The 14,888-nt window shown below is 39.4% G+C and overlaps 1 protein-coding gene and 1 long non-coding RNA gene across 5 annotated transcripts in view; one reads left to right on the forward strand and one right to left on the reverse strand.

Annotated features, from left to right (window-relative positions):
* Positions 1-14,888, reverse strand: part of VTI1A (vesicle transport through interaction with t-SNAREs 1A) — a 342,609-nt gene that overhangs the window by 79,844 nt on the left and 247,877 nt on the right. The window lies entirely within an intron of this gene.
* On the forward strand, positions 689-13,864 carry LOC138915239 (uncharacterized). Its single transcript, XR_011420916.1, has 3 exons — positions 689-878; positions 1,205-1,346; positions 11,805-13,864. It is a non-coding gene; the product is annotated as an uncharacterized lncRNA (long non-coding RNA).

Genomic DNA, 14,888 nt, shown 5'->3' on the forward strand with positions numbered 1-14,888 from the left:
GTGTCTGAAAAGGGGCAGGAGCAGCGAGAATTGATCCAAGGTATTTTAGATGTGGAATCAACAGAACTTAGAGAATAAGTAGACAACAGGAGTAAGAGAAGAGGATGGGTCTGAGCTGATTGTCAGGCTTCCATAGATGGTAATGACATTATCCAAGACAGAGGAATAATTAATAATAATGAAGAGGAATAATTTTGACAGGGTAAGAATGATGAATGCACATATGCGCGCGCGCGCGCGCACACACACACACACACACCCCCCCCACACACCAGAAAATGCCATAGTAAAACAGCATGGCAGACCTCAAAAACATGATGCTAAATGAAAGAACAGTAATAAAGATCATATATTGTAAGTTTCTATTTATATGAAATATCCAGAATAGCTAAATCCATAGAGACAGGGCTCAAGAGAATGAGAAGTGACTACTTAATGGGTACAGGGTTTCCTTTTGCGTGATGAAAATGTCTGGAATAAGATAGAGGTGATGGTTGCATAACATTGTGAATGTACTGAATAGAACTAAATGATCCACTTTTAAATGGCTAATTTTATGTCATGTGAATTTTCGCTCAATAAAAAAGAGATAGGAAAAACAAACAAAACAAAAACAAAGTCCACAAAACACCATGGCAGTCCATGGGACCTTGTATTCCAGAGTTGCACAGACCAAGAATCTCCTCCTAAACCCAAATGATACCAACACAGAAAGAAACATAAGGGAAGGCATGCTGGTGCCCATTCATTGAGTGTAATCATCTGTTTAGTTCCCAGTGGACACATTCCTTCCTACCTGTTATTCAGTACATTTTCCTTGGAAGGCCTGGACTGTAGCCTTGGGAATGTTTAATTGGCAAGAAGCTTATTCCTTGTAGGTATGTCCTGTGTTTGGGGACCATCCGCCTTTACTATGTCAAACTCTGGCTGACCTGGTAACGTGAGTAGGCAATCTGTCACGTGGGAGACACATTAGGGGGAGGGAGACAGAGAAGCAAAGCACATAGAGAGAGGAGCATGTAGGTCAGGAAACAGTAAGGAAAACTTTCTGGCATTCATATTGGTCATCAGTAGCCCTGGGGGAATAAAGGGCTCCCTGATGCTCACTGCATCATCAGGAAGATTAATTAACATTTGTAAAGGCCACACACAATGTGAAAGGCTCAGTAATGGATCTCCAAAAGCTGGAGTCTCTGTTTTCCAGAAGGGTCATGAAACAAGGAGCGGAAAATATTCCCTCGAAGACAGAGCTGGATGACCTCGGCCATGAAGAACACTGCAAAGAAACGACTGGGCTTGTCTGGGATTCTCTTCATTCTCAAGTTGAATCTGATCTGACAGATGTGGTGAGTAATTAAACCCTTGTCCATTCATAGTCTGAATGCTTGCACTGCGCAGAGAATGGGGCAGGAATAATGAGAGGCACAGCCCCTCGGGGACTATTCAGGAGTCCTCAAATTTGCATGGTCACATGAACCCGAAGGAAGTGGATTATGCTGGCCCCGCCAGGAAGTGGAGACCGCCAAAGCTTTCTGATTTGCATAAATCATAGGGCTGGAAGGCAGAGAGGTTTAAGGGCTTGCAAAGGAAGCCAGGTGTAGCTGCCTTTCCTCGAATCCAGAACATTTCTGTAGCTAGATGCCTTCTCACAGAGGCTGTATAGGAAATTTAACTTGTGATGTCATTTGCTCAAAAGTTGTGTCAATATGTAGCATTAAGTTTCCAAAAAAACATGATTTTTACAAGCGAAGCTGCTGCACTGTCTTCTAATAAATGGGTGCTTTTAATCACCTTGAAAAAAAGGTAGTTTGGTAAGGGGTAATGCTTTTTATTACGATTACTGCTGTCAAATAATTTCTAATTGTATGACAAGGTGCTTAAGTAAAGAATTGTTTATGGCTTTAAAAAACAGTTAATGCCTCTCAAAAAGGATTACTTTCTTTTTAAGTTTCAAGTGAAGGCTACCAATTAATTAATCCATTTACATAAAAAATGTCTTGGATCAGCTACCTGTAAACATAAAGGAGGAAATCTATCCCCTAATTGGAAAAAGAAAAACTGCTATAAAATATGTGGCAGTAAACATATAGAAGTACTCCAAAAGAGCAAATAAAAGTCATTAATTAATAACCGAAGTGTCAAAAATTTCATTTCATTCCATGCAATATTAAAAATACTGGTGATGTCACATACTTTATTGAATAACTTTTCATTAACTATGCCTTTCCATTTACACTGTTTTACTCAATTTTTTTATTGGAAGTCATGCAAAATCCCATGATGGTTTTAGAGATTGGGTGTCAGTCTCCCTTCAGTTTTTTCCCCCTACATGTAGCTAACTTTATATTATCTCCCAGATTCACATACATCAGTCAACTGAGCTTGGTAAAAGCACTCAAACTTTTGCTCCCTTCAGTCCTGAACAAATCCTACACTTGATACAAACAGTCATTACAGACCCAGAATGGAACAAAGAAGGCAGATATTTACTAGTGAAAAACTGAAGTTCCTTAATCACTTTAATATATATAATCAAATGGAAATTATACATTACCCAGACTAATTATATATAATTTCTTGGCATTAGGTATAAATTATTCAGGCTATATCAGGGAAAAAGTAAAAAGATTCTTCTTTATACCAGAATTTTCATTGTAAAATATATCTCACAGCAAATCCCATCTTTCTGGTATGACTTCTTAAGTGTTTGATGACTTGAGCTTGTATTCCCAAGTTTTTTCCAAGCTGAGACTATGCTGCCATTTTCACAGTTGGAATTGGTCTTTTCCTGGTCACTTACTGGATTTACTGACATATGGTGGTTCAGTAAAATGTTGAAAAGAAAAGTAGAAAGGAAAAAAAGAGAGAAAAGGGAGAGAATAAAAAAGGTGAGGAGATGAAGAAAGAATGACAGAGGGGAGAGAACAGGGAGGAAAGGGGGAAAGAAGTTTAGGTACGAGTTGTGATAAATAGGAAGGAGAAATGCTCAGTCTCAGAGACTGATAAGAGACAAACTGCCAATGTCAACAGGTCACCTGTCAAAAGGGCTCCATGTGTCGGTGAACTGGCAGGAAGTGACACTCAGGCATGCTGGCTCCACACCGTCCCTCACTCTAAATGGATTTAAAGGCACCTTTTCCAGTTGCTCTTTTGGACTGACAGGTTTAAGTCACAAGGTGACAACCAATTGGCAGGACCCTCTCTCTGCCTTACAAGGTGTGCTGAGGGCAGAAATTATTAATAAACTCCGAGAGACACATTCTCACACGTAGAAATGGAAAACTCAAGCTCTAGCAAAGTGTTTAAGGATGGAGAGAAATGAGGGTCACAGAATGGAGGAAACGTATGGTTTACTGGTGGCTGTAATCTCTCTCCCCTAACACGCCCATTTCCACCTTTAAAATAACCTAGATAGTTCACGTGTTCCAAGGAGCTCAATGTGATCTGTACAAATGGTTAGCATTGTTTTCATGCCATCTTGGTAAGAAATATGCCCTCTTTTTATAGTGAATGAGCTCCAAGTCTAGAGAAGTTAAATAACTCATCCCAGGTGAGGCTGCTGGGGAGAGGTCCTGAGGTTGGGGCTCCTGGATTTGAGGTCAGTATGCCCAGCCCTTGGCCCTGGTACTTTCTGCGGAGTATCAGGTTTGCTACCCACAAAGAGGTTGGAGGAACTCTCCAGAATCACTCCCGGACATGACCCTTGGCAGCATCACTGCAGCCCAGTGTCTCCAGCCCAGCAGGAGACACAAGTCCCCTTTTCTAAGTCTTTGTAAAGAGCATTTTATAGGTTACACCAAGGGTGTCCAGCCCACGATCAGCCAATTTTCAAACGGAGAGCCGACCTGACTGTATTTTAATTGCTGCACGTCCCCATCAATGACAATGTGCCACTCCACAGGAGGTGCTGTTCCTTCATCACTGTGACTTCTTAGAGGCTATTTTTGTATAGATCCCTTGGAAGTGCTCATCAATCCATGCTGTTTTTCCGTTACTTCTGCTGTATGTTTTGAATATGCTCAATTTCATGGAGAGAAAATCTTTTTAAGATTCTACACATATAACTTCTTTACCTCATGGAGCCTTAGTTTCTTCAATTGTAAAACTGAGACAACAATGCCTATCTTCTGGGCTTGTTGATAATTAGAGATAAAGACATCTCTTGGCACAGAAAAGGCCCACAATAAGTGGTAATTATCACAATTGTTATCACAGAAAAAGAAGTGTAAGTAGTTGTCTAAGGCTATGAGAACAGCTTTATTCTCATATTTTTCTTCCCAGAGGTTTAAACTGTTCAGGTCTGTTTGCATTCTTTTTGGTCTCTGCTGATATCAACACATTATTTAAAGAGTGTTAGAAAAGTTAATCCAAGAGAAACATACGCTTCGTGTCACTGACCTCTTTAAGTGACACCTCTTTCATTAATTATTACCTTTGTGTGATACTGCTGCGGCCAGTTTCCATTCCCTCTGATGGTTTATTTGAGTTCTAGGATAAAAAGTGGTGTGGAAGCCTTCTGTCAAGGAGCAGAGGAGCCTCTCTTTTTAAACTTTCAAGAAAAAACAACAAACAAACAAACAAAAAATCCCCTACGGGCTGGCATGGTTGTTAAAGCTGAGAAGTTAGACAGACCTGGTTCCCAGACCAGCTTGGCCACTTATGAGGGACAAGAGCTGAGTAATTTGTTTCCTTACTTACAAAATGGAATAATAAAAACATTTATCTCTTAGGGCTATTGTGAAGGTTTTTAAAAATCTACTAATATAAAGCGCTTAGCCCATGCCAGGTCCATAGAAGCACTCAATAAATGGTTACCATAATCATGTTACTATCAATAACCATAAAACTCCCACACAGGAGTCAGGGCTTTGGGGCAGGGAGCAGTTATTGGATATTGTTGGAGAACACGAGGGTAAGTGAAGCCTCCATTTACTCTAAATTCTCCCCCTTTTTACATAGATATAGTGTGATTCTACTTTTTTTCTTTCATTTCAGAAAATTTGTTTGTACTTGAAAATAGTCATCGAGTTCAGTCTTTTGTGATGTGTGTGTTTAAAAAATGTGGCAGTGGCTCCTGGGGTTATCAATCTTTTTATTTGTGGAGACAAAGGTCATATCAGATTCCAGCAATGGTGCACTTTCTGGGCCCACGTACAGTGGACAAGCTCCTTTATCCCCCTAGTGCATGGTAACTAGGACATTTTTTTTTCTTTCTTTCTTTTCGTGCGATAGAGCAAACAGCCTGTGTTATTCAGGAGGGATGTTAAAAAGCAAAATTATTTCCAGAAATTTCTAGTTCACTTAATAGTTGTTGATAAACATAAACCAGTAGTCACTCTTGCAACACATACTCATATACAGTCAACTGCTGATTTCATCAGCTGTGTGAGACATTCTTAATTTTTCTTCTTCTCTTACTATTAACAGATAATATTTCTGATTCTATTCAATTAAAAAGAAAAGAAAGAAGGACATTTGTCTCTTCAAGTAGGGACTGCAGCACAAAATCTGAGGTGTCCTGAGGTAAAATCCCTTTCTCTGGTAATTGAGACAGGTGGTGACTTTGAGCTCATACCATCCCCTCAGCAGCCCATTTGTGTCACAGATGCGCTGCGCAGCATCAGGGTGGCTGCAGAGCGGACCAAGGCATGCCGGGAGTGTGGAACGGACCTTACTGGGACCGGGGTGGTGGGAGTGGGGGAGGACAGGGTCCTCCTTAGGTAGGTTGGTCCTCGGGCTTCCAGGAGTCTTGAGAGCTAAAGGTGACTTTTCACCAGCCCAGTTTTTAAAGACCAGATTTTGGATTCCTTCAGAGTGGATTTTACTAATCCTGGATCCTCAGGGAAGGTAGAAAGAAATGATAGGAAGGAAAAACAGGACATAGAATATACTATTGGATCTTCTTTCCTTTTCACTTATAAAATCTTATTATGAATATTAAATAAATTATTTCCTTCCCACTGTTAGTATTATTATACTTGAGACCACTCTAGTTTTTCTGGCCTGAAAATGGACTGCATGTGCTACTATGGCGTGTTAATTCACACGGTGTGTACGCTGAAACACACACCATCCTGAGAGACTCACGGCTTCCGTAGTGAGGACCAGCTCTTAATGTTACTCTGCTAATTCATGTTCTGAGACTATTCAGTGAATAACGATGGCTTATAATCTATTTCCTATCACACTTTTTTCATGTAACTTCAACTTCTTAGGAATTATCAGAATTTTTTAATTAATTCATTTTTTTTGTAGGGTATCATTGGGAAAGAATGTGGCTTCTCTCTTTGGAGAGTAGCTTTGCTCTGCTTTGTCTTTTTTGACCAAATGCCTACAGTGTGCTTTGTTCTGGGTAAGCTTTAGAGAGGTAGACAATGGAGGAAGATACGCTAAAGTGACACAATGACAGGTTGAATGAAGGCTTTTGGGGTTGTACTCCTGTTGCTTCTCAGACTATCTGCAATGAAGCACCCATTTTTGCTTTGGTGTTTAATTTACAACCTGTTGAGGGCTGATAAGGGGTCCTATTCACATGAGAAGCATGAAGCTCCCGTCACATGCAACTCACATGTGTACTCAACAGCACCCAAAATGGCTGATGCCCTGGTCAATGAGACAAGTCCACTCACCATGTGCTTGGATGTCACAGCATTGTCAAATTGCTATAAATGTTTTTAAATGCCTACTCTCAATTTCTGTACTTACGATGTCATGGACTAATGGCAAATAGTTAATGGACTGGCACCAAGAATAGCTCTAGACCAAAGAATGAATAATGTCCAGTGGAGCAATTCAAAGCCAGCACCCTGGTTCCCGTTTTGTGCCTTCCTGTCCAGACTTCCACCCCACTTCCAAATCCTGCTGCCTCCAACAAGCCAATGAAAATTAGGACCTAGTCTGTGAAAACAAATTAAACTCCAAGATAGTTTGAGGTCCTTGAAGCCCATGAAATAGTCTAAAAAATTGTGTGTGCATGTTTCTAGAGAGAAGGTCCACAGTTTTCACCTGATGTTCAAATGGGTATGTTGCCTGGAAAACACATGTACCTGAGGGGATTGCTGGTTTTATGAAGCTCTGGTAACTGGGCTGACCATTTCCATAGTGTTTCAAAGCACTGTTGTTCTGGGTTAAGAAAGAGACTAAATTTGTCTACCAAAGGCTTAGATAGCAACAGGAGGTTAAATCTCTTCAAGAAGTAGAAAAGGAAATTAGTCCATGAAAAAAAGGGTATTACTATTCTTCAGCATTACCGAAGTGTTCCCTACATTGGTCTCTTAGAAGCTCAGAGATGAGTGAGGGCATCCGACTTAGAAGAGAAAGATAGATGAAAGGTTGAGAGAGGAGGTAGGGTCTGGTTGGAGGAGAGGTAAGCACTGGCTCTTATAAGTCTACATGGAGGAGGGAGTATCCAACTGGAACCAGATGCCCACAGAGAGCAGGAATAACGAGAAACCCCGAAGGATGAGGCTACCATTCCAACACAAACATAACCATTTTAAGAGGGAATCTACCCCAAGTACCCAGACTGTGGTCTTTACTTGCTATTTCCCATGGAAAGGAACCAGCATTCCTGTAGAAACAGCTGATCCCAGGTTTGGGCCAGTAGCCTGGGGTATCTTATCCTGCCAGAAAAGACTAGTGGGATTATGTTAAAAGACGACAAGAGGCAACTAGAAGGGGCTCTCACGGATCAAAGATGGGATATTTCAGCATCAAAAAGAAGAATGACTAAAATGGGCTGACCATATGAAATAGATAAAAACCCAAGTGTGAATAATGATACTCAACAACAAATAAACAAGCCTCAGGGGTTACTTTTGGAGGTTGCTGGTGCAATTCAATGTTCTGAAAATTGATAATAAGTGGAAAGAGGCATTTATGCTGCTTTTCTTTTAGGAACTGTATTTCACAGTAACCAAATAGTTGATAATGACAAGTTCTTTTATACAGAATAATAGCTAATAAATGCAGAAAGAATGATAGAATTGAAAATCACCATTTTGTTATCCCTAACGGATGTGGGCAGCGATCATCAATGGTTGCTAAAACTGTTAGTTATCAGGTAGATAGAGAACTTCATAATGGATGAATCAGGCTGCCCATACCTGAACCCACTATCAGTCTTGACATCCATAAAAGTTGTTCTGTGCCTCCTGATGTGATGCAATTGATCCTGAATCTCATTAAGTCTTTAGCACTAATGACTAATTTACAGGAATTATGGAGGAGAGAGAAACATGTTGAACAGGACAATGAAGATGCCATAAGCCAGACATATAATGTGGAAATTTTTACAGGACAGTGATCTAGTTTCTTCAACAAATAAGTACAATAAAAACAGGAGGAGAATCTGCAATAGGTTAAAAGACACTTAAGGATGGATCAGCCAAATGCAACTAGTGCACCTTGTTGGGATCCTGATTTAAACTGCCTAGCCATTTGTGGGCATTTGTGAAGCAGGGAAAATTGAACCTGGACAGGGTACACAATTACTGTTACGTTTGTTAGAAGTGATAAAGGTATTGTGGTTAGGTTTTTTAAAAAGCTATGCTATAGGTACTAGAGATACATACCGAAATAATTACAGGTAAAATAAGTTAACTGGGATTTACTTTAAAATACTCTAGCAAAACAGAAAAGAAAAAGAGAAGGGAAAGAAAACAAGAATGGCTAATTGTTGGTAACTATTAAAGCTGAGTGTTGTGGACATGGGGGTTCACGACACTATCTTCTTTCTCTCTGTGTAAGGTAAATTTCTGTAATAAAAGGTTTTTTTTTTTAAAAAAAAGACAATGTCAAGAAAATAAATCAAGCAAAATAGGCAAGGTGATGAAAAACACAACCCCTATCTATTGATCCTTTCAATTCATGTCCACGCTTGCCCCAGCCCCAGCCCCAGCCCCAGGGTCTGAAGGAGGGCAAGGACAGGTCACATGAGGGAGTTCAATGTCACTGGTCTCTGTAGTATAGGGTTACGAGATGCATGGGAACTCACGGGGAGAGGGCAGTTGTGCTGAGTCCACAATCCCCAAGAGAGGTTGGGGCAGCTTTCTGATTGGTGGGAGAGGATGGACGCTTCCAGAATCTTCTCTGGGAGAGGTGAGCAAGAGGATCCCAGCCATGGTCTAGCATCCTCTTTAACCTCATTTCCAGAGAAAATCCAAAACAAGTACCAACAGAACCATGCCATCTGGAATTCTATAATGCATCACTGGCAATTTGCCATGGCAAGCAACTCTCAGAACTGTAGACGATTGGCATATTTAAAGGCCACACACATCTTTCCTTCAGCCCTCTGTCTATGCTTTTATGTTATTAATGCATTTAAAGAATGTAATAAATTTGGATTTGGAAGGGGTTTGGTCAAAGGTAATAACACCACACTTGATGCAAAAATGACCTATTGGGACCTGTAATATCTCCCTGCCAGCTTTTTTCAATTAAATGACCACAACTAGCAAACAACTATTAACATGGGGACTGTGTGGGATACAAAGATATGCAGTGTCTGCAATGCTGAGCCACAAAATGCTTGGAGGAGAAAAGGGAAAAAAACCAGTTTCTCATATAAGTTCTCAACACAAAGATGTCATTCAGCTTTACAATCCTTGAGCTCCTCCTAGGAATATTCCACCAATTTCCACAATTGCAATTGGAGGCTGTCTTGATGGAAACTGTGCGAAAGATTCAGTAATATCCATGTAATGTCTACACTTGTCCTAAACCCCAGGGAGACAAGGACTCTTGCTACTGTACTCTTAATGACTACAACTACCTCAAATCATTCCTTCATCAACTGAAAACTAAATAGAAACTATGCCTAATTGTGCTCTTTAATTTTTCTCTGAGGCTATCCCACATATTCAGATTGTGTTTACTTTTTGCATGATTAGCCCAGGACACTGGCATACAGAGCCACTGCTTCCTATTCAATAGCAACCACGCTTTCTGAACTGCAGGTCTGATCATTCAGCAGGGTGGGCCACTTGAAATTGAGATTGTTGTGAGCATTCAGGAGGTCAGCCCACCATACACAGTGCACGCCTTTTCTAGTTATCCAACAGAAACCCAGCATTAACCCTCAGTCCAGGCTCCTGTGTGGCAGAGCTATGGCCATTTCTTTTTTTTTAAAGGTTGGCATCTGAGCTAACATCTGTTGCCAATCTTCTTCTTTTTCCTTCTTCTTCTCCCCAAAGCCCCCCAGTACATAGTTGTATATTCTAGTTGTAGGTCATCTGACTTTGCTATATGGGATGCCGCCTCACCATGGCTTGATGAGCTGTGCTAGGTCCGCACCCTGGATCCCAACTGGTGAAACCCTGGGCTGCCCAAGCAGAGCATGCGAACTTAACCACTCGGTCACCGGGCCAGCTCCTATGGCCTTTTCTTAATGCAGAATTAAGAGCTGGATGGAACTGCTTGAACCTAGTTCAAGCCTTAGGTTCTTGCAGAAAACCTGAAGCAAAACATCCACTTCATTGGGAAGTTCTGAATCTGAGGAAGCACGCTGCTAATGTTGTTGCAAAGAGTCCTTAGTTTTCAAGTAAGGTCAGGTCCTCTTTGCAGCCCTGTACAGAGAGGACCACTTTCTCAATAGGCGCTTAGCAGTTCTCCCTAATAGAACTACTGCTACTCTTAACAACAACAAAACAACGATGATGACAGTGGTAACTGTAATATCACAATAGGTAGAGTCTTTATTTTCTTTTGGGTCTTTACCCCAGCTTTTATCTTATAAGTACTATTATTATTTCCAGTTACAAATTAAGAACCTGAGGCACAGAGTGATGAAATAAATTTGCCAAAAGTGACAAGACTAGTAAGTGGACAAAGCCAAGTGGTCTGGCCAAGAGCAACACTGTGAACCACTGTGAGACACTGCCTCTCATCATACTCATGAGCATTCACTTTGAATTCATAATCTGAACTCTAAATGGCAACCTGAATTACAAGAGCAAGTGTCCAGATTTTGCCTTAACTCGTGCTCACACTAGATTAGTTCTTCTTAGCCCTGGTTTCCTATAAGAATCACCTGGAGAGCTGTTAAAAAACACTGATGCTGGAAATCCACCCCTAGAGATTCTGATTCATTTGGTCTGGGGTGGGGCCTGGTCACCTGTATGTTTACAAAGCTCGCCAGGTGATTCTTATGTGCAACCAGCGCTGAGAACCACAGGGTGAGACTGATAAACGTGCTTCTGAAGTACTTTGCAAAAATAAAAAATAAATTTGAAGTTGCTGCATACTTTCTCTCCCTCTTGGATAGTCCCAAAGGACAATGGCGTACATAAGGCTCATATTCAAAGTTATTTGAACGTGGAACCCCTTGTTGTGCAGAGTTTCCATAAACGTAGATGGGAACTGCTATTCTGACCATTTGGAAACCAGTAATTCAGGTTGATAAATTCGGCTACTTGGTTTTAAACAGAAAAGCTTGCAGCTTTAACTGTGCAGGATGAGAGTTTATCAGAGCCAAGTATCTTTCTTCAAAAAGGATATAGAAGACCCCTTAAGCCAGCTTACAATCTTAACTAAGAACAAAGATCCAAAATCTCATAGTTGGAAGGGGCCTTTAATTTCTCTGAGCACCACAAACATACACACACACAAACACCCCCCCCCCCCACCCCCATGCAGAAATCCCTCCTAGAGCGTCCTCCCAGATGGCCATTCAGCCCTGGCTTGAACAGTTCAATGACAAGAGATCTCATCCTTCACAAGACAACACATTTCATTGTTGGGCAGATCAAGTCTTCTTTATATGGGCTCAAAATTGCCTCCCTATAACTTCTATTTGTTCACAGCTCTGTTGTTGTCTGGAATAATGGTATAAAGTCTCCTCTTCTTTCAAATGAGTGTCCTTCAGCACATCATTAAGGCGGAGCATGGGACGCTGGAGGGAACGCAGGACCATATAGGAGCCAAGAGACTTGGATTTGAGCTCTAACTCTGCCTGAGACTTGATGAATGTAGCAACGAAAGCCCTTTAAGGCCTTAGAGTCATCATGAGTATGAAAAATACGTAAAAATAAAGACAATGAAAAACTTGTCTTGCATAATTGTAAATATCAAATTAAAAATGTAAGCCAAATGCTTTATAACTGAAAAATACTCTACAAATGGTATTATGTTAGTAGTATTATATTTAAGGGTCTATATTTCTATACTTGAATAATTCTTCTGTCAATTGAAACATGTATTGTGTTTCTGAAGTTAGGTATATTAATGTCGCTAAATAATTGTATTAATGATGGTAAATGAGTGCTCCATAATGCCATGTATCGGTTACTTGCATCAGTGATTAAGTGAATTAGAAATAAAAATCTTAACAATGTACTGATGCTGTTTCTTAGTAGTTTGATGGACCAGAAGCAGCAAAGAGGACTATAGACTTGGAATCAGAAGGTGTGGGTTAGAATCTGCCATTTACTAGGTAGGCACCATGGAATGTTAGCAAACCTGCTTCTCCACATGTAAAAGGAGAGAATAATAATATCAATCTTCCATATGTTACTATGAGGATAAAATAAAATAATATGGGTTAAGTACCCAACAATAAATGTTGTTGATTCTAATTTCAGAGCATTTCATTACTACTTTTTTCTTAATCAGTGAGAACCAATTTGAAAAGTGCATTATATTCTCTCCAAAGTAAACAGAGACACTCAGTTACCCGGATTCCACCTGGACAGACTTCCGACTCTGTCACTAATTCTCTGTGTGACCCACATATTTTACCTTTTAGACCCCTGGTTTCCTAACTTATAAAATGAGTTAATTGGACAAGCTGATCTTTAAGCCCTTTTCTAGCTATGACCAATATCCATCCTGCTAATCAAAATAAAAATAAGTTTCAAAAGTAAATTGATTCCCAAGGAAATTCAATTATTCCATAATCCAAAAATACTACCATTGTAAAAACAGTTTGTAAATTTGCTTGAAAATTACTCCCTTTAGGAAGATATTTGTTCCTAACTTAGTTCTGCTAGCCACACTCCCTAGATGAGGTAACAGAATTTTTAAAAACTCAGTAGAAACAGACAGTTCTTGAAAGAGGAAACACAAATGGCCAGTAAGCACATAAAAAGATGCTCAACATCTTAGCCATGAGGGAAATGCAAATCAAAACCACAATGAGACAGTTCCTCACATCCACTGGGATAACTATAATTAAAAAGGCAGACAATAACAAGTGTTGGTGAGGATGTGAAGAAATTGGAACGCTTACACATTGCTGGTGGGAATATAAAACAGTCCAGCTACTTTAAAAAACAGTTTGGCAGTTCTTCAGAAGTTAAACACAGAGTTGCCATATGACCCAGCAATTCTACTCCTAGATATACAGCCAGGAGAAATGAAAACATATGTTCACACAAAAACTCGTATGTGAATGTTCATAGTAGCATTACTCATAACAGCCAAAAAGCAGAAACAACCTAAATATCCATCAATTGATAAACAGATAAATAAAGTTGGTATATCCATACAATGGAATATTAGTCGGCAATAAAAAGATACCGCTACATACTGAAACATGGATGAACTTTGAAAACCTTATGCTAAGTGAAAGAAGCCAGACACAAAGAGCACATATTGTATGACTTCATTTATACAAAATGTACAGAATAGGCAAATCCATAGAGACTGAAAGTAGATTAGTGGTTGTCAGGTGCTGGTGGGAGATGGAGAGTGATTGCTAATGGGTACCAGATTTCTTTTTGGGGTGATGAAAATGTTCCAAAATTGATTGTGGTGATGCTTGCGCGACTTACTGAATATACTAAAACCACTGAATTGTATACTTTAAATAGCTGAATTGTATGATATGTAAATTATATCTCAATAAAGCTGTTAAAAAACTCAATAGAAGCACATAATCATTAAATTGTAAGGATCAAGGATCAATTCAATGTAAATCAAAGTGCAAAGAACATGTGTGTTTGTATAATAGTATTTTATGTGGATAATTGCTTTATACGTTTAACTGCCTTAAACCCATTTTTACATTTAGATCATTTTTCAAGGAGGAGCTGAAATTTAAGAAAGCAAAAATTGAGTAAACAAGGCTATTGCGGCCCACAAAATATATTTCTTTTATTTTACCACCTAGGATTGACTCAGCGGTGTAAAATGCCATTTAAAAAAAGAATGACAAAGTTTGAACGAGAAAATGTATTTCATCGCGGAAGATAAAAGTCTTTCCTTCTCTACAGTGAATACAGGTAATTTCAGAAGCAGCAGCTTCTAATTATTCACTGTTGTAAAGCTAAAAAAAGGTTCATATTGAAAACAGTGACCTCCAGTTTGCTGTGTGAATGAAGGCAGACACAAATTCTCATTTTCCTAGAATCCTGGTTGATAACTGAGTTGGGAAAAGCATGCATTTCTTCATTACAGCACAGTCGACTGTTCATTTAAATAACAATAACCTGCATAAAAGTCACAAAAGCATTATCTAGCAGTTCCACTGTGTTGAAATGCATTATTAGTACTAACAATGCCAATAGAGTAAATAAATGACTGTCTTCTTATTTTCAGCATTATTCCTGATTACTTAGCTTTATGAAAGAGTAGCATTATTATTAGCGGTGCATTCAACACCTTGGTCAACACTATTTGCTTGGATAACTCTCGAACTGGAAGAGATTTTAAAATAGAGCTATATTCTTTTCTAGGTTATCCAAGGTGAAAAAACTCTCCAAACCAGTGCTTATGTTTCATATATTTCTAACAGAAAATATTTGAAGAACTCAACTTCTGTTCACTGTGTATATATAAAAACTGGAATTAGAAGCCTCATTAAAGATAGCGCGCTTGCAATAGTACTTATTTAAAAATATAAAATTTACATCAATAGTTTAATTTTCCATCAGAAGATTTTTTTACTA

The sequence above is a fragment of the Equus caballus genome, chromosome 1, assembly GCF_041296265.1.
Source record: "Equus caballus isolate H_3958 breed thoroughbred chromosome 1, TB-T2T, whole genome shotgun sequence".
Taxonomy (NCBI): Eukaryota; Metazoa; Chordata; class Mammalia; order Perissodactyla; family Equidae; genus Equus; species Equus caballus.